General features: G+C 49.1%; 1 long non-coding RNA gene across 3 annotated transcripts in view; it reads right to left on the bottom strand.

Annotated features, from left to right (window-relative positions):
- The window catches only part of LOC102157477, a 75,393-nt gene that overhangs the window by 47,458 nt on the left and 2,560 nt on the right, over positions 1 to 25,375 (bottom strand). The window contains exons 3-4 of one of the 3 annotated variants that reach the window (XR_002336607.1): positions 21,598 to 21,799; positions 14,838 to 17,110 (exon numbers count right to left, since the gene is read on the bottom strand). The exons of 1 other annotated variant lie outside the window; for it this stretch is intronic. This is a non-coding gene — a long non-coding RNA (uncharacterized LOC102157477). Of the gene's footprint in view, positions 1 to 14,837; positions 17,111 to 21,597; positions 21,800 to 25,375 lie in introns of those variants that run through there. One more of the 3 variants, XR_002336608.1, reaches the window with a different exon arrangement.

Below are 25,375 nucleotides of genomic sequence, written 5' to 3'. Positions count from 1 at the left end.
GGTGGGGGTGGGAGATCCACATCCGTCAGCTAATTCACACATGCCAGGCTTTGTTCTCGCCTGAACCTGCTCCTGCATGACTCTCGGGCTAATGCTATTTATTCTGTTGTTATCGTTCAATACAATTTGGCAGAAATGCAGAAATTCTGCAATCGTTCAGTCTCTGAAACTCTTGTGAAATTCTTCCAGGATGGCAAGAAAAAATAACATTTCGGTGCAAAGATTAAAACACCTAAGCGACACATGATTGACCTTGACAGTTCCTATTGTGGAGAAAATTATGGGGGGTAATCAGGAGACACGAGGTCCTGCTTAGACGCAGGTGTGCGAGCCAACAAAGGGATGCTGGGGGTCAGGGACCACTTAGGGCAGATCAACTTCCTCAGCAAAAGCTGTGTGAGCGACTGTCACCCCATGCTGGGCTCTGCGGGGACACACAAAGATGTGAGCAGCAAGGTCCTTCACCAGGTGGGTCACTCCAGAGATGCCGGAGCCAGCTTTAGACACAGGGAGATGAAAAAGGGAAAATGCAGGCATGCCCAGCACACCCCGCGTGGTCCACGCTCTGAGGTTAACTTGTGAAGCCTGCAGGACTCCGGCCAAACAAGGGTGGACTCCATGCAACCTCAACAGACAGGGAAACGACACCCGAAGATGACCCCGATTATCTCACGAATGAGCCACCACTGTGTACGTCTGACAGCATTCCTTTCCCTGCAGCTGATCCGCCAAGAGAAACATGAGGAATGACTTGAAAGAGAAGACTTTTTTTCCAGATTATGAAGAAAACAAGAGACTTACTGCGGCTGGTGATCCACACTTGGATGATACGGATGGTGAGAGGGACCCAGAGCCAGAAGACGACTATGGAAAGTTCTGTGTGCAATCGAAGGGCAAGCTAAAGCAGTAACACTGAACGCCAGCACATCAGCCGGACACAGCAGTTTAGGTCACGGAGATTGAGCAGAGCAGAGAAGCAAGGACACGTGCCACACTTACGCCGACTCAGGGTGCAGACTGGTGAGTTAGCAAGGGATGCAGAAAGTCCCCCCGCTCCGGGCCTTATTCTCCACCTTCCGGTCCTTACAAGCAGGTGTGGCAGGAGCCTCACGTCCATCACACTCAACATCGTGGTGCATTTTCCCAGGGGGGTCCCGGCTCGGCGAGGTCCAGGAGTCCGCGTGGTCCAGCCTCCTCTTCCCCTGCACGGACACTCCAGCCCAACGTGGCGAGTCCAGGGTCTCCTGATGAAGCAGCTCATGGGGGATAAAACTGCTTTTCCGACACACATGGTGGTTACAAGCCAGTACTGAGGTAATGACATTCTGTGGCAAAATCTTCATAAACACCTCCTAGTTAACCCTTCATCTGAAACGTGCTGTTGTTATTCCATCTGCATTTACAGAACCTCTGTGACAGGGTGAACCCCCCAGCAGCAACTCCATGAAGAACGTCCCGCCAGGGCCTGGCATCCGTGGGGAGCGAGGGTACCGGTCCGAAGCCAGGTCCGGGCCACTGAGCACAGAAAAGCACGACCTGAGCAGGAAACAGGACCCAGGGTCCTGCTGTAAATGTGATTAGTGCAGCGTAGCTGGAAAGACACCTAGTAAGCACACAAGCTTAACACTACTGGCTGGAAATAAAGAATGATCAAGTTGATTCCAGAATTAAGGGATACGCCCGATCATCCAAAAAAAAAAAAAAAAAAAAAAATGGATGGCACCAAGCCTGTGGCTGGAAGCCAGGAGATCTGGGTGAGGGATGGAGGCGGTCAGCCCCTGGTTCTGGAATATAAGGGGCACGAAGGTTGCCCTTTGCTGAGGGTTGTGAAGCTGGGGTGGCGGTGCGAGTGAGGCCTGCAGAGAACCAAAGTTCTCCTACTTCATCCAACCAGGACTTCAGTTTGCAGGAAGCAGGTGAAGCCAGAAGCAGACTCACAGCAGGCCCTGCGTCTAGGGAGGCGTCGTCTCTGCAGAAAATCCTGGGGTCAGAGATGGAGCAGGGGGGGGCCTGCAGAGCAGCGCACTCTGGCCGGGCCTTCACCAGAAACGCCTGCCAACCTCCACCGTTCACTGGAGCTGTGGAGGTGTGAGGAGCAAACTCACGAGCAGGAGTCTGGGTGGGGGGGCCAGAAACAGGGCAAGGCAGGAGGGCAGGATTTGGAGCCCAGCGACAACAAAGACGCATGTCTTCTGCCTGCGATTTGGCCAGGAGTCCATGAACCCAAATCACAGATACAGATCACCTGATCTTCTGTCCACAGTCCTCGAATGCTTTTATCTCTGAGTCACCTTCATGCAAGATACAAAATGAACACTCAATATCTTAGCCTGTAATGGAAAAGAATCTGAAAAAGTGTATGCAGGTATGTACGCATATGTGTATGCACAACTGAGTCCCTTTGCTGTACACCTGAAACCAACTACACTTCAATAAAAAATAGACAGAAAATGAATATACTACTGTTGTAAGCTCCCAAGACTGAAATCACTTTTTTCTCCTCAAACTGGTGGCCTTGGCAAGAGTCCCCTTGTGAATGCACGTGGATGGGTACTTGGAAAGTGCATTTTCAGGCTTCCCTTGCCATTTCAGGTTATGCTTAACCCGGAGGAGGTAAGTACGCCTAGCCGCTGCCAAGTGTCCGGGGAAAGTGCTATTTGTATGTTTGTTCTCCTCCTCAGTTGAAAGAAAGGTCACTAACAATTCTTTTCCTACACGAGTGAGGGTGTTTCAAATAGTCAGGCATGTTAAAAAACAAAACAAAACAAAACAATTTTGAGACAAATAAAATACTTAAGCCATAAGGTTGGAATGTACAACAATATCAGCAAGATAAAAGAAAATGCCTGTTGATACAGAAAACAGACTTGATATTTTCAATGAGAAAAAGACAACAGCCTTTGAGAGGATTTTTACACGCCTCTGAAGACACGGACGAGAAAGCGTGTGTGGTCACGCTCTCAAGCACTCGGCAGCACAGACCGAGGTCACGGGATCTGAGAAGCAGAAGCAGCAGGGAAAAGGCCACACCCAGGGCTCGCACAAAGTGTCTGCTGCTGACCAGAGGCGGGGGAGGCACATGGGCCGCCAGTGTGGGTCCTTTTTAGGCCTTCATCTGGGGCCTCCAAATCTACTAGCCCCACGAAAATCACCACAGGCTCAAGGATGCGGGCAGGAGTCTGGGATGCAAACTAGCCCCGAGCTCAGAAGCATCACCCCCAGGGAGTCGCGGTGGGGCTGCTCTGGGCGTTGGTACCGCGCCTGGACACCGAGAAACCTCGGCGCTGCGTCAGCTGTGCTCACGGTGGCCCACGTGTGACGGCTAGATGCCATCGTGGAGAAGGCGCCCGAGGGGAAGATGGCAAGGGTGACACTGACGGTAGAGCTTTACTTGGTTCAAGGGACACGTCAGCAAGAGCAGCACACATGGCTCGACTCATTCGCTCTAACACATACTTCCCATCTCCTCCGCTAGGAGTTCTCGTCCTTTGGAAATTTACACCCAGGCAGAAAAGTGAGTTCTTATGAACTCAAGGGACTGGGGCGATCTCCACGGCAGATCTTGAGGCGCGTCATTACATGAGCGCAGCACTTGGGCTCCGTGTCACACTCAGACAGCTACGGGCCAGCGCATGAATGCTGGGCCACGGCTTAAAGAAGAAAGAAAAGACGACGCTCACGCTTTACACAGGAGGTCTGTTCTTCATACTCACTGAACAGATACGTACACATGCATTTCTCCCAAAATGCCGCCTCGGCGGTTCATGCGCAGTAACGAGCTTAGGGGAGCCGCTGGGTGAGTGCCTGGCATGTTTTGGAATTTTCGCCACATGGAGCGTATTTTTTATAATTGACTCCGGCTTAAGCTTAAAGGCCTGCTGTGGTTTTAAAACGTCTGGGACAGTGGAGGTGTTGGAGGGAATTCCAACCCCAGCCCTCCAGGACTTCTGTGACCTGTCCTCCTGGTTTCCAGCAGCCAAGGAGGCAAGGCCTGTGTTTTCTGTGTTCGTGTGGATGAGGCGGGTGCTCTCAAACGGCTCTGCCTCCCCCTGGGCTGGGGAGCTGGGCGAGTCTGGGAGCCCCGGCAGGACCCGACGTACAGAAGCGCCGTGCTTCCAGTGGGAGAGGAACGAGAGCTCCCATCGGAGAACAGAGGACAAGCTGGGTGATTCTAAGGCCTCACAGGGCTTCTTCCCACACCCCCGGGGGAAGGGAAGGGTGGGGACGTGGCAGAGCCGGGGCAGGCGCAGAAACGCGGCAGGAGGAGAAGGTGGGAGTCGGCGCTACTCCATTTCACAAGGTCTGTATATACAAAGGGAATCACTGGCATTGCTCACATTCCATCCTGAGACTTAGTCATTAATGTTTAGCATTTTTGGTGATTATTTTATAGACATGATGTCACTGTGTCAGTGCTTTAATCACAGATGGCACCACTGCCAGAGACCCAAGTTACAATGCAGTGATGTTATGAGTGGAAAATGCTGCAACTGTGGCGGGGGGGGGGGGGGGGGTTCAGGGTAAGTTCAGGGCACTCAGCTTGGATTTGCTGTGTGAACCCAATCTAGACTTCTCGGGGGTTCTATGTCTTAGAACCACATTTAAAAACTCAACATTGGATTGTTTCAAAACTATGCATAAAATTGAAGGCTTCTGAAATGGGAATCTTGGGGGACGTGAAAAAAGTCCCAGCCATTCCAACAAAAACAGCTTCCTCTTTCCACCAACCCGGGCTTAGACATTCCTTTGGTTTATGAGCGCAGAGCAGACCAAGCTGGCAGAGGGGCCCGCAGGCCCCTGTCCCATGCAGTGTCCGGCCGCAGCTGCTCCCGCACACGTGCCCGGGTGAGGGACGTGCCGCTGCTGGGGGCCCAGGCCGGTACAGATGTTTCTCTGTGAGGAGGTGACAGGCAATTGTGACCTGTGGCCATGATGGACAGGGACAGACTCTGGACATCCTGGGCTGGCCATCTGTGTGTCATGGTGGCTGCCCTCTTTCCTCCTTCACCTGCTTTCAGCCTGGCACCCCGTTGGCCTGCGGATCCACCTGGGGGCTTGATCGGACAGGTGCATGCTCCCCTCCTGCGGGCAGGCAGCTCAGAATCCCCCGCTGCAAGTCTCCAGACGGGACTTCTGCAAACTAAGTGGGGAGTGGCAGGGCGTCTAGCAGAAAACTATGGGCCTTGAGGAAAAGTAGACACCTTTTCACAGGAAAAGAAGCACAGACGCATCCGGCAAGCCTCTCTGTTTCTGCCCCTTTCCTCCGCGGCAGCCCCGGGGAGCATGAGAACCCTTCCTCCACCTGGAAGTTCTCCGAATTCTTCGGCACAGAAGGGCGGTGTGGAGGTACAGGTATAGACGGACGGGGTGAGCGACTGGGGGGTCGGGTGCTCTGATTACCTGGATGTCTGCTTCACTGGGGACTCGCCTGTTCCGTAAGCATGGAAATTCTCCAAGATGAGACAAACTCCTGCTACAGAGACTTAAGCCTCCCAAAACCTCTGCTTTCAGAGGGAGTTGTGACGGCAGGAACGTGGTGATGTGCTGGGCGTGAAGCGCACTTGGAAATGGAATTATTTAAAGCCCTTCAGCCTGGTGATCATCCTGCCAGCTAAACCCACTGGGAAGAGTTATAAAAATACACAGTGAAAATTCTCTGAGAACTAACGAAGCAGAATGGGTAACAACAATTCTATTTATTGCTCAAAGTTCACACAGCTGGCAGCAAAAACACTTTAGACAAACTGCAGGTATTTCTAAAACAAATGTGACTTAAAGAACCCAAGATGTGATTCTGAAAAGTTATGAGACAACTGGAAAGTACTAGTTAATCTTAAATAATGTGTCTATAATAAACACATTGTTTTTGATTTTAAAAAAATATGGAGTTCTCTGGTGGCTCAGCAGGTTGAGGATATGGCATCTCAAAGCTGTGGCTTGGGTTCCATCCCAAGAACTTCCACATGCCATGGATGTGGCCAAAAACTAAAAAAATTTTTAAAAATAAAAACATAAATGCCACATTTCGAAAGAATCTCTTAAGTGGAAAAGGAATGTGAATGAACGGTGAAAGTGCTACTCCAAATACATGCTGTTCTCAGCCCCACAACTACAACCAAATAGAAGCTAATACTTACTATGTAAGATTAACACACACATTAAGAAAAACATGGCTCTTATTTGTATTTTTTCTTGAAATGTTAGTTAATGAAGTATATGGTGAGACTGACAACCAATTTCACACTGGTCTTTGGATTCACGTGAAGATTCTGAAAACGCACGTTGAGTGGCTCTGACCGGCCGTGGACAGAGGGCAAACATGCAGGGGGCGTTAGGCTTTTCAGAGCCCCGCATGCCCCGCACCGGCTGCCCCTGGTGCACCCAGGTCTGTTCCGTCCAGACCTGGAGTCCGGCCCTCGCCTCCGGATTGGATCCCACAGCCTCGCATTCACTCCACATCTGTGTGTCCGTCCTCGGTGGGGAGCCACGGGGCGGGAGCCAGGAGGACAGGCCACCACGCACCTGGCAGCCTCTGGTCCCAAGGGGACGAGGTCCAGCCCTGAGGTCCTGGCCTCTGCTCTTTCGTTCTCTCTCTCCTTCTCTCTCTCTGTCTTCTTATCACGGACTCCTTTAAGGCTTCTCCTAGCATCACTGAGGCATACTTTTCTAGCTCAAGAAAGGCTTTACATAACAAACAACCCCATCAAAAATGGGCAGAAGATCTAAACAGACAGTTCTCCTAAGAAGACATGCAGATGGCCAAGAAACACATGAAAAGATGTTCAACATCACTCATTATTAGAGAAATGCAAATCAAAACCATGATGAGGTACCACCTTACACCAGCCAGAATGGCCATCATCCAAAAGTCTATAAACAGTAAGGGCTGGAGGGGGTGTGGAGAAAAAGCAACACTAGTACACTGTTGGTGGGATTGTAAATTGGTGCAACCACTGTGGAAAGCAGTATGGAGATGCCTCTGAAAAGTAAACATAGAACTACCATTTGATCCAGCAATCCCACTCCTGGGCATCTATCCAGAGAAAACCACGACTCGCAAAGACACATGTACTCCAATGTACATTGCAGCACTACTTACAATAGCCAAGACATGGAAACAACCTCAATGTCCATCGACAGAGGCGTGGATCAAGAAGATGTGGTACATACACAATGGAATATTACTCAGCCATTAAAAAGAACGAAATACCAGCATTTTTAGCAACATGGATGGACCTAGAAACTATCATGCGAAGTGAAGTCAGCCTTACAATGAGACACCAACATCAAACGCTTTCACTGACATGTGGAATCTGAAAAAAGGACAGATGGAACTTCTTTGCAGAACAGATGCTGTCTCACAGACACTGAAAAACTTATGGTCTCCAGAGGAGACAGTTTGGGGGGTAGGGGGATGTGCTTGGGCTGTGGGATGGAAATCCTGCGAAATCAGATTGTTATGATCATTATACAACTACAGATGTGATCAATTCATTTGAGTAATAATTTTAAAAAATGATTCTTAAAAAAAAAAAAAAAGAAAAGAAAGGCTTTAAAGTGTGGGCCCAGCAGTGTTTCCAACTCACTGCGTAGTTAAGTCTCTGATGTGTGGGCTTTTTTTGAGACAGCGTATTATAAGTTCATGTTTACTTTAAAGACCTGGCTTGGACCTGCGAACGTTCACATTTATATACTGATACTCATCTTCAGTGGCTGCTAAATCCAGCCTCGCCGTCTCAGTCTAATTCTACTCCCAGATGCCTTTGCCTGCATCAAGACACACCGGGGGCCGGGTTACGCGTTCTGAGCACAGAGACCTGGCTTTGTGTTTCTCTGCCGGGCTTGCCCTGCCTGTGTCACCTCTGCACCAGCACATTAGAGACAGTCAGCTATTCATTCATCAAACCTTGCTGGACACCCAGGCAATGCCCTAACTGTTGGGGACCCAGGGGGAATGGGCACGTGTACCCTCATGGTGAGAGGAGACCGGAACGCAGGAGCAGGCAGGAGTGTGGGCTGCTGCTCAAGGCTGCATCCGGGGAATCCAGCCGGCTGATGGGAGAGTGGCTGGCTGGCCCCGCCACCACGGGGAAGTCTCGGAGGTGGTGATAATGACAGTGAGAGGACAAGGACAGTGGGCAGTCTGCACAAAGCTGTCAAGATAGGAAGCAGCTTGGTGCATCTGAGAAACAAAGCCGTTGTGCCTAAAACTTCGGGGGTGAAGAGGAACGTGGTGTGAGGTGACCCGAGGGAGGAGAGAGGTGGCCTGGTCAGAGCACCTGAAATGTCCCCTCCAACATCGCCTGCTACTGGAGCTGGGGAACAGGCTTGCTCTAGGAGACTCGCGCTTCCCATCTTGAGGGTAATAATACCTATCTCACAGGACTTCACAGCTTCGATGATACAAGATACATGTGAGGCCACACAGTCGGTGCATTTAAGTTAAATATGATTTTTTTTTTTTGGCATGACAGTAAAATACTTCCTAGTATCTACGAAGTAACGAGCTATGAGGTAAGCTGAATAGGATGTCGATAATATAAGATAAAAAGCTATACAGCACTGAGCCCTGTTAAAGAAGTGTAAACTTTACAAAAAATACTGGTGAGACAAGATGTGGGTTTTTCACCCTTCAAGAAAAAGTTCCTATACTTTTTTAAAAGCAGGATTCAAAAGAAAAATGGTCAAAGAACATAACAAAGAGATTAGAGAAAGAGAAATACAAATGCTCAAAGTTACGAAAAGATTATCGACTTCCTTCATATCAAAAGAAATACAAATTAAAACTGTAACACAATGTTTTTCTCAGATTAGCAAAACTCAAAGTGTTTGGTGATCCACGGTCTTGCCAAGGACTTACAGAGGTCCAGAATCCAGCTTTTGTTGGTGGGAGATAAAAAGTCTCCATGAGGCACGCTTGAAGAGCGCTACTGAAAGGCTAAAGGCGTGTTGTTTTTACAATTCTACTTTTTTTTGGGGGGGTCTTTTTGTCTTTTCCAGGGCAGCACCCATGGTATATGGAGGTTCTCAGGCTAGGGGTCTAATTGGAGCTACAGCTGCCGGCCTACACCGCAGCCACAGCAACTCGGGATCCGAGCCGAGTCTGCAACCTGCACCACAGCTCACGGCAGCATCAGATCCTTAACCCAGTGAGCAAGGCCAGGGATTGAACCTGCAACGTCATGGTTCCTAGGTGGATTCGTTAACCACTGCACCACGACAGCAACTCCTACAATTTTACTTCTTAACAATAATTCTACTTCTAGGAATTTATGCTACTGGTGTAATTATTCATAAATAAGATTTTTTAAAATCCACTGCAGCATTTTTTAAACATCAAAGAATTGGAAATGAATTGAACTTCATCAGTAAATCCTTATTAAAGAAAGGAGAAATAGTATATCTGCAAAGAGCATGTGACACAGCCCTTTGAAAGGAAGAGGAGACTGGTTGAGAACAGTCCTGAAAGTCTGGAAGGGAACAGAGCACAGGGGCGGAGCCACAGGTCAGGCGCTCCTCCCCGCCAGTGGTAAGGGACACACACCCGAGGTGCTGACTTTGCATCACACATTCGGGAGTCCTGGCAGAGGCAGGATTGGGTGGGGGTGAAGTGGCGCCTGAGGTTCGGGCGGAGGGAACCTTTTTCTCTACTCTCTTTAGCGCCCTTAGGGTTTTGTCAAAGTCATCTATCATGTGCCCACTAACTCGCTGATTCTTAAAGAGCCCTACCAAATGCATCTAAGGCATTTTCAGGACATCATCCTCGGAACACCACTCTCTAGGCTCCTCGCCTGTGACGTGGAAAGAGCCATCCTCCGCGTGTCGCTGACAGTAACTCAACTTCAGCGGAGATTTACTACTCTCAGCTCAAATCGACCTTCCGATTTTACCCAGAGCCCTCAGTGGCACCCTCCCTGGACTCGAGTCTAGTTGGGGCATCAACTGCACTCGAGCCCTCTGGGTGCCGTTTAGCTGCCCTGAAACTGTGACATCCCTGGAAGAGTGGCTCCCTGTGCGTCTCAGCGATGGGAGCCGGGGCCCCGTCCCCAGTCTGTTCTTTCTGCTTGTTACCCCGCGTCCTTGAGCAACCAATCCTGGGGGAACCTGAGATTCCTGGTCCAGAGCAGTCACTGCAGCCCCGCCTCCCCACCCGGGGCCAGGTGCTCACACAACCGTGACATTTTTCCAAGACGAAGTCCACGGGGATGAGTGACTAGGGTGGAAGGTTCCTCTTGCACCCGGACATCACCCAGGGCTGACCTGATCGACCAGAAGGGTCAGGGACGTGGAAGCGGAGCCGGGAGACCCAGCTGAGCCCAAGCTGGACCAGCATGTTCTCAGACCAGACCCAGCAGCCGCCCTGCCAGGGACTCCCTGGCCCAGAACACTGCCTGCAGCCAAGTCCCGAGGGGTCGCTGGCCTCCCTGCTGTTGTGCCAGAGGAAAGAGAAATGAAGGAAGGGGCTAGAGATGCCTGGCCCATGTGTTACTGAGAAGGCGTGCCGTGATGGAGAGACTAAGATGCTGCCATGCCGGGGAAGCCAGGAGGCGCTCTGAGAGGTGACGGGCTACACAGACACGAGGAAGGCACAGGCACCTGAGCCCCAGCACAGAGATGAGCTCTCCGGTTGTCTCGACGGAACTGGTCTCTCAGGAGGCAACATAATAGGAAATTCTTACAAAGTGCTTGGCCCAGGCCGGGCATTGCTCTCCATGCTTTAGAGACAACAGCGTCAGGGAGTTCTAGTTAGAGGACAGCTAGCCGTGGCCAGAACCATGCTGGGCAACAAGCACGACTAAGTCCCATCGGCATGGACCGCAAGCACTTCCTTACCCCGTGTCTTGTGCAGGCGTCCCTGGTACGTATACGTAATTTATTTTATCAACAGTGCCCCTGGGCTACTACGTAACTTGATTTCTGCACTGAAAACATCACAGAACATTGGCGTGGTCCTTCTGAATGGCTGCGTGATGCTATGTTGTATGGATGCGCTGTAACAGCTTACAAACCACGCTCCTATCATTGAGATGGTTTCCACTGGCCCTTAGGAGGGTACGGATCGGACAGCGGTGTATCCACCACTTTACACGAGTGAGCATCTCTGCAGGTCACTGCCAAGAACGGAGACTGCTGAACAACAGCACCAGTTCCCTGCTTGTTTTGTTAAGCACGTCCTTTTGACCTTCCAGACAGAGCTGTGCCAAAAATCAGCCCCACCAGGGCCGTCTTATACCCAGTCTCTCCACACCCTTGACAAGCCAGACTCATTCTGCTTGTTTTGGGAAATGTGAGAAATAAAAATGATCCTGTTTTAATTTGCTTCTGTCTAATTATACTTATGGTTTTTATGCCATAGTATATGTTGTATTTTTCTTTTTTGCTCGTCGCCTTTTTTTCCTATTGATTTTCAGGAGCTGTTTACGTGTTGGGATGTGAATCATCTGTCTATTCTGGTTGCAAATATTTTCTTCTAGAGGCCTCTTGAGTTTTAACGTTTTTTGTGATATTCTCCTCAACCATAAGCCTTTGTGTTTGATGTTGATATACATGTCCTTCCTTGAAGTCATCTGACTTTTAACTCTTCCCTCAGAAGGCTTTTTAAAGCCCCAATCACTCCTTTATTTTCTTCCGCCCTATTTGGGAAATCGAATGAATTCCATCACCACCTGTGCTATCCCCAACTCAAAGACCAGCAGCCCCAGAGTCATCACTTCCGGATTCTGTTTTAGCAACAATGCCTCTGCATCCAACCTTGCGTTCCCAGACTGACAAAGCACTGGAAGATGCAGAGATGCTTCCCAGCCAGCTCTTCCACGTGGCAGAGCCCACCTGTGTCTGTGGAGTCTGCTCAGGCCCCTGTGGTGGCACTTAACCAGCCTCCATCTTGCTGAGGACTGACCCGAGGACTTGGCTGGAGAACCTGGCCCCAGGGCTGAGAAATCCTGGCACACAGTCCCAAGGTCAAGGACAGAATTTCTCTCCGCATCAGACCCCCGGAAACTGTTCTTGTTCCGTCATCAGGAACAGCCTCCCACACTCTGCCCAACAACGCGAAGGAGAGGCAAAGCGGGACCAAATTATACAGCAAAGCTGGAATAACTGACCTCATGGACACGAAGCCTGAGTGGCTCCGTTCAGAGAGCAATGGTCATTCCATCCTAAAAACATATCTGGGGAGATCCAGAAGGCACAGCGGGTTGAGGATCCAGCACTGCCACTGCAACAACTCGGGTCGCTGATGTGGCACAGGTTCGATCTCTGGCCCAGGAACTTCCACATGCTGAGGGAATGGCCCAAAACAATACAAATAAAAACATATCTGCATTTGCATCTACATTCAGTAATAAAAGAATCACTACTGATTTTTGTTTTTTAATTTTTTTAACGAATAGGAGTTGATAGGTGGATTTTTTCTTTAACGACTCATAGGTGCTCAATGGTATGAAGAGCGTGCCATGCTATTTCTCTTCTGCGTCTTTCCCTGCTTAGCAATCACTCAGCACTGGACACTATTGTTAGCAAGCTTACTGAGTTTCTGAGTCTCGGTTCAGGTCTGAGCTGGTGTAACATCCCCCAGATCTGCTGCAGCTGTCCAAGGGAAGGCCCCTTGCTATTCTGGGGCAGTCTTTGGTCTTTCTTTTCAACCCTTATTATCTGGAAAATCTTTAAATAAGTTCTATAAATGGAAGTTTCAGCTGCTTTTACGAAAAGTGACTTGGATTATAAGGGTTACAGGTCATAAATTTTCACTTGGAACCAACCCATCCTGCAGGGTTGGACTCAGCCATCATACACCACAGACTGAAAAGTGGGAAGAAAACTCAACACTCTGCCTTCTGGACAGTACCATGTACTGGCATGTATACGTGTACGCAAGCATCCGCTTTGGAAGATGGGAGAAGTACAGAGGCAGGGCAACAAGACAACCAACCATGGCAGGAGTCCTGGCCCTCACTGGTTGAGGACAAACTCTGGGTAAAACACGACACCTGAGATCAGCAACAGGTAACGACTGGCAAACAGAATCTGGGGCTGGCATCAGTTTTTGGTGGTTTCCAATTTAGGAGCTGAATTTCAGGGCTGTGGATCCAATTCACATGTGGAGACAAGGAAAACACTGTGGGATGCCAGGTAAACCATCAGGAGAGGGACTAGGCTGGCGGGCTGAGGACGCTGGGACGAGCTTCCTTTAGCACGAGAGTTTACAAAAACTTCTCAAAGCAGTATCTCCTGGGAACTTGCATCATCCCTATGAGGCTGGGTTATTGCTCTCTTTCCACAGATGAGAAAATCGAATCTCAGCTGTTAAACCAACTCTCCCCCAAAGTATATAGCTGGTAAATGATAGAGTCTCAGACCCAGGCTTCCGAATCATCTCTGAAATTTCCTTTGTGTCTGCGCTTTCATCCTTGCTAGTAGAAGACACTACAAGGCCGGCCCTGTCGGGAGCACTTAGCCTAGGGCTGCAGCGGTGTGAGGGCAGGAGAAAACCCATCCTCCCCCACCACGCACACAATGGAGAACCACCTGAGTCCAACAAATGGAGATTAAAATATAACCCTCGCTGCTGATAAAATCTCGGTTAAAGAGTGTGATTTTCCTTCTGCTGGGTAAGTGAGCTGGTTATATTGTTCCCTGGATTGAACCTGCCCCAGCTAGTTCCAGCCCCAGATAATCACCGTCCTTCTCAAATGGAGGAAAGATCGACCAAAGAAAAGAGGAAAAAATTCAGGGGGGCAGTGCGGTGACTCACTCTGCCTGAGCCCGAGAGAGGGTGTCAGCCGTGGCTCAGGTGCGAGGCCCTCCTGGTGGAAACACACAGACCAGGAAGCCCTCTTTGAGCACGAGGCTGTGACTGCAGTCAGCGCCGAGTCGCACTCTGCAGGATTAATCACCAAGAGGGGTGACGCCCCTCTCAGGACCACCGACAACACACCACACTGGAGGAACCTGGGGACAATGAGCAGGCCCAGGGAGAGCCCACGGGTTTTCAAGCAGGCTTACTTTAAACCCGTGAGGTAGCTGAAGACAATGGGAGAGAAGGCTGGCCTCTCCCTCCAGCCTGTGCTGCGGCTCCAGGACCTGCCGCCCTGGGTCCCAGTTCTAGGGGCCTGGCCCGTCCCTTCCTCCAGCCGCCGCACACACACATGCAGCTCCCGAGTCAGAGGCACACGGCCCGCTGCTGGGCTGCCTCCAGGCTGCGTGGGCTCTGCTCCCCGAAGCACCAGCTGTCCCCGGCCCGGCGCTCCAGGCACAAGCAGCTCCCTCGCAGAACCAGGGGCGTCTCTTCCTCAGTAACCCCACAGGCAGTTCCCACCTGCATCCAGAAACCACACCTGCCTGCTGCTCACGGCCACGTGGAAACAGTTCTTTCTCGTACATTCCTATAAAAGACAGTCTTTCCAACCACTGCGTTTCTCTCCTCTTCCTAGGAAATTTCTTCAAGTATCTGATTACAGGGCAAAGAGTGGGAATAACTCCGTCACAGTTACCTTGGCTCCCACCTCTGTGTGCAAATACGGTTGTGATGACAGCTTCCATAAGCTCAGGGATAAAACTGTTCTATTTTTTTTTTTTTTTTGTCTTTTCTGGGGCTGCACCAGCGGCATATGGAGGTTCCCAGGCTGGGGATCGAATGGGAGCTATAGCTGCCGGCCTACGCCACGACCACAGCAATGTCAGATCCAAGCTGCTTCTGCAACCTACACCACAGCTCAGGGCAACGCCAGATCCTCAACCCACTGAGCGAGGCCAGGGATGGAACCCGCAACCTCATAGTTCCTAGTCAGATTCGTTTCCACTGCGCCACAACGGGAACTCTCCCTGCTTTTTTTTTTTTTTTTAATACTTCAAAGAAATGTCAGTAATGTTTGCTCAAAACTGTGGAATTTAATAAAATATTGCTTCACATCAGATTATTTTGTTAAGTTTTTAGGGAATCCCTTTAGAAATAAAATATTAGGAACCTTAAGCAAAAGATCATAACCTAGCCCAGCACATGTAGGAATGTAGGAATATATTTTATTATAAATATATCTTCACTGATCTGAATCCATGTGAAAAAGCAAGGAGTAATAGTTTTGATTTGTAACTGTACCAATGATTATTTACCAATTAACCTACCATAAGATTTTACTGACAGTGCTCAGCAGAGACCACATTAAAGCCCTGACTTGGAGCAAGAATGAAACGTCACGGTTCCACCTTCTGCCCTGTTCTGGAGATGGAGGCACTCACATCTGTTTGTCTGAAAAGCACTAAGAGCTGGAAACGTCCACGTCTCATGAGGCCAGGTGGTTACATTCTGTAACTGCCGTCAGGTGTTCACAGCTCTGCCTTCCGGGAGCAGAGCTAAGCAGTCTATTACACATTCCACGGGACAGAGCTTCAGGGGCTTAAATGGCAGCAGGAATGTCCATGAGGAGCCTTCTCTGATCCTGGCTGAAGAGCCCCAGTTTTTTGACATGTTCCCCACGTGTCTTCACACGTTCCCTTCACACGTCTTCATCAAGAGCCCTCTGGAATGGTGCTGCCCAGAACACACTGTGTCCCCCGTCGGACCCGGGCCAGGAACAGCGCTGCGAGGCCGCCCCTGGTCCAGAGTCCCAGCTCCAGCACAGTCGAAGACTAGGCCGAAAAGAAATGGCCTCATGCTAATTGTTCTCAAGCTCATGGGCAACTGAAAACCCAAGGGGCTGCTTTGCTTCCCACACAATACACTCACAGGAACAACCAGACACCTGACTCTCCCATCCCATGAGTAAGTATGCATGCGGGATCCAAATTCAAGACTTACCTCTCATTATTTCAACCCTGCATTCTACTTTTTCGTAGGCTTCATTCTATTTTCCGTGCTAACAGCCGTTCCTCTCAGCCTGTGCAGGCTAAAACATAATAACTAGCTATTCACTTAAGTCACAGATTCACGAGGACGTAATTAGCAACAGGACTGCCAGTAAGAGCTCCTCCTGGTTGAAATGCTCTTTGGGTGTCACCGAAACAGTGTGACTCTATGAGGAGGCAATGCCAGATACTTGTTCCTCAAATTTCAAAAGTACAAAAACTAGAGCAATGGCTCTGAGACTTTCAATCAATAAGAAGGTAAATTTGCAAAGCCCTAATCATGAAGAAATAAAAATAAATACGCTACTGAATTGCTAATTATTCTGTTACATATTAAATGATGTGAATTGCAGTTATGTCCTCGGAATGTCCTTGAACTTGATGGGAAGTCACTTGAGCTAAGTCCTTCACTGGTGGGTTTAACTTCCCTTCATTTCTCAGCAGTGGAGCATGATCTTGCTAAATTCAGCAGGTCCTGCCGCTGAGCGCGCTTTCTTTTCCACCTGCTTTCCTTCACGGTTTTCCCTTTGCACTTCCACACTTGCAATGCACACGTCTAGGTTGTTTTGTGTTGTTCCGTATTTGTATTTGTCCTGCTTGGAGAAGCTCTGAGTTTTCTGGTCTGCAGTCGGGTGTCTACCATCAGTGTTGGAAAGTTGACAGGCATTATTTCTTCCAATATTTCTACCTTTTCTTCCACAGTACTTATGTTTGTTATAATAGATATTGTACTCACGTTCTTCTGTTCTTTGTAATTTTCATTTTTCTTTTTGTGTTTGAGTTGTGGAACTTCTGCTGATCTCTCTTCAAATCTATTCATTCCTTCTGTGGTTATACCTCATCTGATAAACCTATTTAAGGCACTCTTCATTTCTTTTACTGGGCTTGGATTTCTAGCATTTCCTTTTGCTTCTTTCCCACATTTTCACCTGTCTGCTGACATTACCATCTGGTCTTGCATGCTGTCTACTTTTTCCCATTAAATTATTAACATATTAAGAGTTATTTTAATTCCCTTTGTGACCATGTGAACATTTGTGTTGTATGGGAATCTTGTTCTGTTTTCTTCTTGCCTCTGGCATGTCTTGTAATTTTCTTTTCTTTTTTTTTTAAGTAGACGTGTTACAAAAGGGAATAGGCATGAGGATGAGGTAAACGGACCTTTGTGTGAGGATTCAGGTTAACCTGGCGAGGAGTCAGGCCATGTTTAACATCTGTTGTGGTTACAGGCAACCAGACGTCAGGGTTCTCTACCAGCAGAAATGAGCTAGAAAGACAGGGAACAAATGCCCAGGAATTAAAGTACTGAATTTTGATTCCTTGGAAGATGGTGATGATGAAGATTGTGCACCAGAGTTCCCGTCATGGCTCAGCGGTTAAAGAACCCCACGAGCATCCATGAGGACGCAGGCCTTGCTGAGTGGGTTAAGGATCCGGCGTGGCTGTGGCTGTGGTATAGGCCAGTGGCTACAGCTCCAACTGGACCCCTAGCCTGGGAACCTCCATATGCTGCAGGTACAGCCCTAAAGAGAACAAAAAAAAAAAAATTGTGCACCAGGTATTTGTTGACATTTACCAGTTACTGTGGGAGCAAAACCCTGAAAGCAGAAGACACAAACCTCCCGACTAGGCGACAGCTACCTGCTTCAAAGTGGGTACTTTTGTTTCCATTTTTTAAGGTTCTGGTGAAGTAGAGCTGATGTAGGAGGCTGTGATCATCTCTGCTGCCCAACAAAGAGATTCAGTTACGCGTGTACACACATCCGTTCCTTTTCCAGATTCGTTTCCCCACATAGACCATCACAGAATACTGGGGAGAGTTCCCTGTGCTAGACGGCAGGTCCCCATTGGCCAATCGTTCCACGCACCTCAGGGTGCACCTTCCAATCCCAAACCCCCATCCATCGCTCCCCACGACCTGTCCCCTTTGGTGACCAGAAGTTTGTTTTCAAGGTGTGTGAGTCTCTTTCTGTTCTGCAAGTTAAGTTCATCTGCATCCTTTTGACAGATTCCACACATAAGCACCATCATATGAAGTGCGTCTGTCACTGTCTCACTTGCTTCACTTAGTGTGGCAACATTTCCGTCTCTTTATCCCTAAGTCTTCCCTCAGGGCCCTGGTCCTCTGGGTTCTCGTCCTCTGCTGTTTGTTCAAGTCTCACCTGGATTTTACTGCTCCGGGCCAATTTACCTTCCTCTCCCATAAATGTAATGCCACACTCCATCCTAATCAGAAAGTCTATTCTCATCAGATGGCCCAATAGGTCCAACAGGCGTATACTCTAGAAACAGCACCAACACGACACCGAGCATTTATGCAGTGCCAACAGTCTACCCTTCGCTCCCGCCCTAGCGGAGAGCACAGCCCTCACCATGGACTTGCCTGGCCTCCTTCTACATCACTTCCTGGCAACAAGCTGTGGTCGTACTGAGTGTGCGTATTCATTCCTTGGACTCCTCGTTGCCAAATGCAATTCTAACCCGCCCCCCAACCTTGGGCGACTTTCCAAGAAACTCCACGTCCACCTCTTGGGGACCTGAAATCTCTGCAAGTGTCTGTGGTGGCTGCGGCCCTGGTTCCAGCGCCCTTGGTCAGGATGCCCAGACAGGTCTGTCCCTCGGACGGTCAAATGCATTCCAGACGGCACCACAGAGTGCTCTGAATGACATTTTCTCTTGCCTCCCTCCTTCATCGCAGAAGACGATGCCAGCTTCAAGATGACAAAAGTCCTTGTCAGAGGGCCTCCTTGCACTGCTTAGATGTTGGCTAAGGAGAAGCTTGAAAGAGATAATATGCTGCCTTGTGCTCCAAACTTTCATTCTTTTGTCAGCTGCAGTAGGAAGAGAGACGCTCCCCTCCCCAGGAGTGTTTCCACTCCGGCCTCTTTTGTTGAGAGAGTCAGAAAGGTAGGGGAGGAGCCCTAACCCGTAATTTGGGACTCACATAATGGAAAGGAACACGGAGCCGCATAATAACCACATGTTCCAGCAGATTCCCTGGTCATATTTTCTTTTGAATTATCAAGTTACTTTCAACGTAATTACCATGTTACCTGACATTCTCCCATCTCCTTGCAGTTCCCCGGAGTGTACAATGCTGTAATCTCTCCGTCATTACGACTCGTCTGTCACTGGGCAGGTGTCTGGCGGAGCACTCGCTGCGCCACACCGACCACGCTATCAGGAAATACCCCTGCTCTCGCACGGGCATTAATGGGCACATTCCTGTGCGGTAACCAACGTTTGGAGACTGAGAGGTACGTTCATTACGAGAAAATCCCATGAAAAATTCACAGTATTGCACTCTCCCCCGAGGGTAGTGTTTCACTGGAAATACCACTTCCCCACACCCTGTGCTGCACTTTCTTAAAACCCTACAGCACTCAAAAGATACCGACAAGGACACCACACGGGGAGCAGGCCTTCCAGGAGAACTGGCTTGTCAGAGTGGCCTGTTTCTCTACAATGCGCACAATTAAGCACAAAAAGATTTGACCCTGGAGGGTCTCAAATGACTAGACTCGGCCAAGACTTAATCCAACGGCAGCCATCATGTGGTCCCATGATAGACCCCTTAGAAAAGGGTCATTTTAAGACTCAAAGGGCATTTTTCCTCTGTGAGAGCTTATATGAATTTGACAGGTCAAATTTTTCTTTTATTTGTATTTGTATTAAAGGGTATCTGTGGTTCCTCCATCAGGAAAGGGCGCTATCGCAGCGAAGACTTTCTAGACATCTGACTCACAGGGGCTGTTTCCTCGGCTCAGCTGAGGGGAGGGCAGAATCACGAGACCAGTGTCAACTCTGGGTAGACAGGTGAGGTGTGTGAGGCCGGGGGCCAAGGCGACCCCTGGCTTAGACAGCAGTCATGTGCAGTTCATTAGGATCTGGGGACGGGGGACAAATCCACACAAACGCCACCTGTGCTGTAGAAAACTGCCCTGTGTGTTTCCGTCTGGACCCGGCTAGCATCTCTGCAGGAAGAGCAGCACAGAGATGCTGAGCGACAGAAGAGGACCTGCGCGTCCGGCGTGGTGAGGTCAACGTCTCACCTCTCCGACCTGACATCGTCCGCAACCCTGCCAGATTTTCCTCTTCGCAGCCGTGCCTCTAAAGGAGGAAATTAGGGCTACAGCAGTGGGTGCTGAGATGTGCCCGCCAACTGAACACTCTTCGGAAATCACTGCAGGGCTCTGCCTAGCATCCGTACGACTGCCCCAGAAGCTAGCCAAACGCTCAGAGGGCCTCCTCGCACTGTTAGACGCTGGCTAAGGAGGAGCTTCGGAGGGAAAAGCGATGATGGTACCAGAAGCTCCTGGAAGCAGGAATGCATGGAGGTTTCATCTCCATCAGACTCTCTCTCGTTTGCTCAACAGTGAACCTGCTTCTGACTCCAGAGAGGCCCCTGTGAGGGGAATCATGCAGTAGATTCGAGAGAGGCAGAACCAGCAGGCAGCAGCAGGCATCCGCGCCTTGTTCTAGACCTTGGGAAGGAAACACCCTGGACTTCGCCGTCGAGCATGACGTGTGCTGTGGTTTTTCTGTGGAGGCTTTTTATCAGATGGAAGAAGTTTCCTTCTCTTCTGTTTTGCTGAGTGTTGTATCCTGAAAGGGTAGTGAACTTGGTAGGATGTGTTTCTTGCATATGTTGAGAGGATCGTATGACTTTGCCTTTATTCTACTGATAGGACGCATTACATCAATTGGGGTTTCAGACATTATTCCAATCCTCTACACTTGCATTAAACTCCTCTTGCATGGTATATAATTCTTTTCACACGTTGCAGAATTTTGTTCCCTAGCATTTTGTGGAGGCTTTTTGTGCCCATAGTTGTAAGGGATGTTGACCTGCAGTTTTATTTTCTGGCGCTATCTTTGACTTTGGTATCGGAGTAATACTGGACTTGTCGAATGAATGAAGCAGGGCCCATCCCTCCTGTATTCTGGGGAAGAGATGTGAAGAGCTGATGTCTCCGCCTGTTCCAGCTGATGTAACAAAATACCTGGGCTGGGGGCGTGTCAACAACAGACCTGCACTGCTCTCACCTCTGGAGGCTGGCAAGGCCAGACCAGGGCACGGGCGTGGCCACCCTCTGGAGCCCTCTTCCTGGTCCACTCCAGCCTGTGGCCTCCTGCGGTGTCCTCACCTGGTGAGAGGGCTTAGGGTCTCTGGCACCTCCTGTACACAACCCCATGCATGAGGGCTCCGCCCACAGGACTTAAGGGCCCCAGAGGCCTCTTCCTAATTCCACCTTTGCTGGTTAGGATCCCAACATGTGAATCTGAGGGGGACGCAGATATTCAGACTACAGCAACCGGTAGTAATTCTCCTTCGCATCTTGGAAGAACTCAGTAGTGAGGCCTGTGAGCTGGGCTGTGCTTTGTGGGTAGTTTCTGATGACGGCTCTAATCACTCCAGACCTTCTAGGCCTGCTGAGACTGTTTCTCCCTGAGTCAGATTCCGCAGTCCGTGCTTCTCTAGGAAGGCGTCCGTTTCGTTTACGTTTCCTCATTTGTCGGTGCACAGTTGTTTACAGCGTTCCTTTTCAACCTTTTCCTTTCTGTAGGATTGTGGTCATGTCTCTTCCTTCATGTCTAATTCTAGTAACTTGAGACTTTTTTGCAGCTAAAAGTTTGTCAAGTTTCTCCATCTTTATAAAGAATTAGCTTTTTATTTATTAATTCTGCTGCTTTTCTGTTCTCTATTTTATTAACATCTGCCCTGATGTTTATTATTTTATTCCTTCTGCTTACCTGAGCTTCAGGGTGCTTTCATTTTGCCAGCGTCCCATGATGGATTTTTAGGGAACTGATTTGAGACCTCTCCTCTCTCTTCATACAGGTATTCAGTTACTCAGTTCCCTCTTCGTTCAATTTTAGCAAATTCCCAGAACTCCTGGGACACTGTAACTTTGTCTTCATTCATCTCAAAGCGTTTTCTTATTTCTTCTTTGACCTATTGGAAGTATACTGATTAATTTCCACATATTTTTAAGTTCCCCATTTTTTTTCTCACTGTTGATTTCAAATTTCATTGCACTGCTGTCAGAGAATACACTTTGTACTGATTTTACTCTTTTGAATGTTTTGAGGTATAAATGACATACATTAAATTAATTTCAGGTGCACACCCTAACAATTTGATATTTGTGTATACTGTGAAATGATCGCCATAACAGGCCTAGTCACTTGCCGCTTCTTAAATCATCCTGAATCATGTTCTGCAAGACATTCTGGTCTGAAAACAGGCCTCTGCACACAAGCCTGTACACGCCCAAGCAATGATGGTGAGGTCCATGCCGAAGTCTCATCGAGACGTTTCAAAGCAAGTAAAAGAGGCTTTCCCCCCTTCATGAAGATTTTTAAGGGCACTCATTACTCAGACCCTCAGACTCACATCTGTCCCTTACACAGTAACGGAGGGTGCACCTGCTCGCTCACGACCCCACCATCCCACAGAGAGGAGGGGCAAGGACACGGGGCACCACTGTGACTCACTCAGAGAGGACTGCCTGGGCGGCGGCCGAGTCAGGTGGGGGTCCTTGAGCGACCTGATGTTTCCAGTGGGCTGGAAACCTGCCGCTGAGAGCAAACGCTCTCCGCCTTCCTCATTCATCACGTCTGAAGTCCCAGGGGCCACCGGTGGTAGGTCACTTGGAAAACCTTAGCTCTAGGGAAATATTTCTCAACAGGAGATAACGCCCATCACAGAAGGTGCACTGGGTGGGAAAGCAACTGGAGGGACAGGACGGTAAGTGGATGGTGACGGAGCGTTCTTACAGATTTCAGTTAGAAAAGGAAAACCATTACAAAATGTAAAGTCTTATTCAGACTGAGCGCTTCGCAGCACGAACAGACATACTTCTCGTAAGACGCCTTCACCTGAACAGGAATTCTGCAGTGTACAGAGGATGCACCCCAGAGAGAGGTTTTTCCCCAAACACACATATATCCTTCTCAGTACCATTCCCTCGCTCCTCAGCACGATCCTCAGATTCTACTGACTCCTTCAGCAACTGACAACAAGCAAGCAAGCAAGCAAGCATTTTCTTTCCAATATAAACTCTCTATATGGCGCAAAGGAACAAAGGTTAAAAATGAGGCTTGGGAAATACTTATTTGTTATCAAGCTGCCAAATACCTAGCCTGGTTCTCCTCTAACCAAACACACTGAGTCTCCTGCTTTAAGTGCGTATGGAATTCACACAATAGATGACATTTCAAAAGACTATGTCAGGACATGATTTAACTTTAGTTCGTAATTTCCCCTCAAATTATGTATTTCCTCTAAATTGGAAACTTCTTATAATTTCTGCTATCTTGGTTCCAGTATCAGAATGTACACTGATTAATCGCTACTTTTTTACAAGGCCCCCGAGCATAAATTTTAAAACATACACAACAGTTCCTAATCTAAAGGGATTCTAATCTAAGTGACAAGACAAAGGTGTGGTAAGGTAACAAAACCAGGAACACGTAATGATCATCAAAGACAGGGCGTCTTGTTAAGTTTCTGGAGAGGAAGACTACAAGCATACTGTATACATAAACATGTATCTTTTTTTCTTTTTAGGGCCGCACCTGTGACATATGGAGGTTCCCAGGCTAGGGGTCTAATCGGAGCCGTAGCCACCCCGGCCTACACCACAGCCACAGCCAACGCCAGATCCGAGCCACGTCTGCAACCTACACCACAGCTCATGGCAACACCAGATCCTTAAGCCACTGAGTGGGGCCAGGGGTCGAACCAGCGTCCTCACGGATACAAGTCAGGTTCATTACTGCTGTGCCACAATGGGAACTCCCTATAGAAACATATTGTAAAGGGGACAGTTTAGTTATTTAAACAAGGAAAAAAGCATACTAAAGCTCAGAGCAGAAGGAATAAAATAACAAACATTAGAGCAGGTATTAATAAAATGGAGAACAGAAAAGCAGTAGAGTTAATAAATGAAGTAAAACGCTAATTCCTTGGAAAGATGGAGAAAACTGACAAATCGCACATTCTGGAAATGATCTCCAACATGTCTTCAAAGGTCATGAAGTGACTCCATGCAGATGCATCTGCAGGACACTCAGCAGACCACTGACTTTTATCCAAAGCAAGGAATCTTTTAAATGCTTGGTAAAACCCTCCCGCATGCAAAGGTCCGCTGCGGAGAGGGAGCACTGCAGCATGATCCAGCCAGTCCTGTCCTCCAGGCGGACTTCATTTCTGCTTCCAATTTAGAGTCCCAAGACCATGAGGGTGCACACTAGCTTGCAGTGCCACCGGTCAACTACAAAATGCCTCCACGAGACAAAAAAAGACGGACCGAGAAGTGAACACTGTGCAGTAAGAAACACGAGGTCTGGGACAGACATGGGGACACCGCCGTGAGAGCCGTGACAGGAACTGGTCAGGTCTGGAGCTGTCCGTCACCGTGAGGAGACGCGCCTGCTGAACCAGGTGTGGTGTCTGTAGTAATTATTTTTTCCCCTTTGAGACCCTAAAGTTGCTTTTTCCCTCTTCCATGAATACTGCGTTTAGAAACGTCCACTTAAAAGGGCTTCGTGCAGCACCCTCTGGGCAGTCACCTAAAACAATGACTAGGTCCAGTCACACCCAAAACCCTGCCTCCAAGTCACATATTTGAGAGAACATACAAAAGTGTTGTTTCCTGGATTTCCCGTCGTGGCGCAGTGGTTAACAAATCTGATGAGGAACCATGAGGTTGTGGGTTCGGTCCCTGCCCTTGCTCAGTGGGCTAAGGATCTGGCGTTGCCGTGAGCTGTGGTGTAGGTTGCAGACTCGGCTTGGTTCCCGAGTTGCTGGGGCTCTGGCGTAGGCCGGTGGCTACGGCTCCGATTAGACCCCTAGCCTGGGAACCTCCATATGCCGCGGGAGCGGCCCAAGAAATAGCAAAAAGACAAAAAAGAAAAGTGTTGTTTCCTGGCGAGTTTCCTCTCTGGCCCCCACACATCCGGGGTGCCCCGTGGGGAGAGAGCAGCAACAGATGGATCCCCCCAGAGGCTGGGCGCTCTGTGCTTCCTGCCACTCTCCCTCCGCTCCCGTGCTGTCAGCCACTGACTCTGAAGCAGTTACGGGAAAGAATGTTCTCATTCACAGTACAGGTGTTTGTGGGAAAAAAGCACCTGGATTTAAAACCAAAAGGTGTTAAAAGCTTAGTCAAGTGAGGGAATATCTGGTCAGCTAAGCCCGGGGTGGGGGTGGGGGTGCTGGTGAAACGCCTCAGAAAGCAAACAGTCTCTGTGGTCTTCTGAGAAGACTGCTCTTTGGACTTAAAGGCCACTGCCCCTGAGGGGCAAATACACAGAGGAAATGCAGCCCGGCTCTGAGGGCCACCCCGACAGGGCATGAGCCACTGGCTCCAGGAAAGCGTTCCCCGGGCACAGGGGCTGAGGAAGCATTTTCCCATCTATGCGGTGTTTTTGCCTTTCCCAGGACTATTCTTCAGGAGAAAAGTTGGGGTGAAGAGTGCATTTCCCTGGACACCTCTGTCTTCTCTGGCACCTATGGGATTATTCGCCT

This window comes from Sus scrofa, chromosome 11 (genome assembly GCF_000003025.6).
Source record: "Sus scrofa isolate TJ Tabasco breed Duroc chromosome 11, Sscrofa11.1, whole genome shotgun sequence".
Classification (NCBI taxonomy): Eukaryota; Metazoa; Chordata; class Mammalia; order Artiodactyla; family Suidae; genus Sus; species Sus scrofa.
Note: the sequence above shows the minus strand (reverse complement) of the source record. Positions and strands in the feature narration are given on the sequence as shown.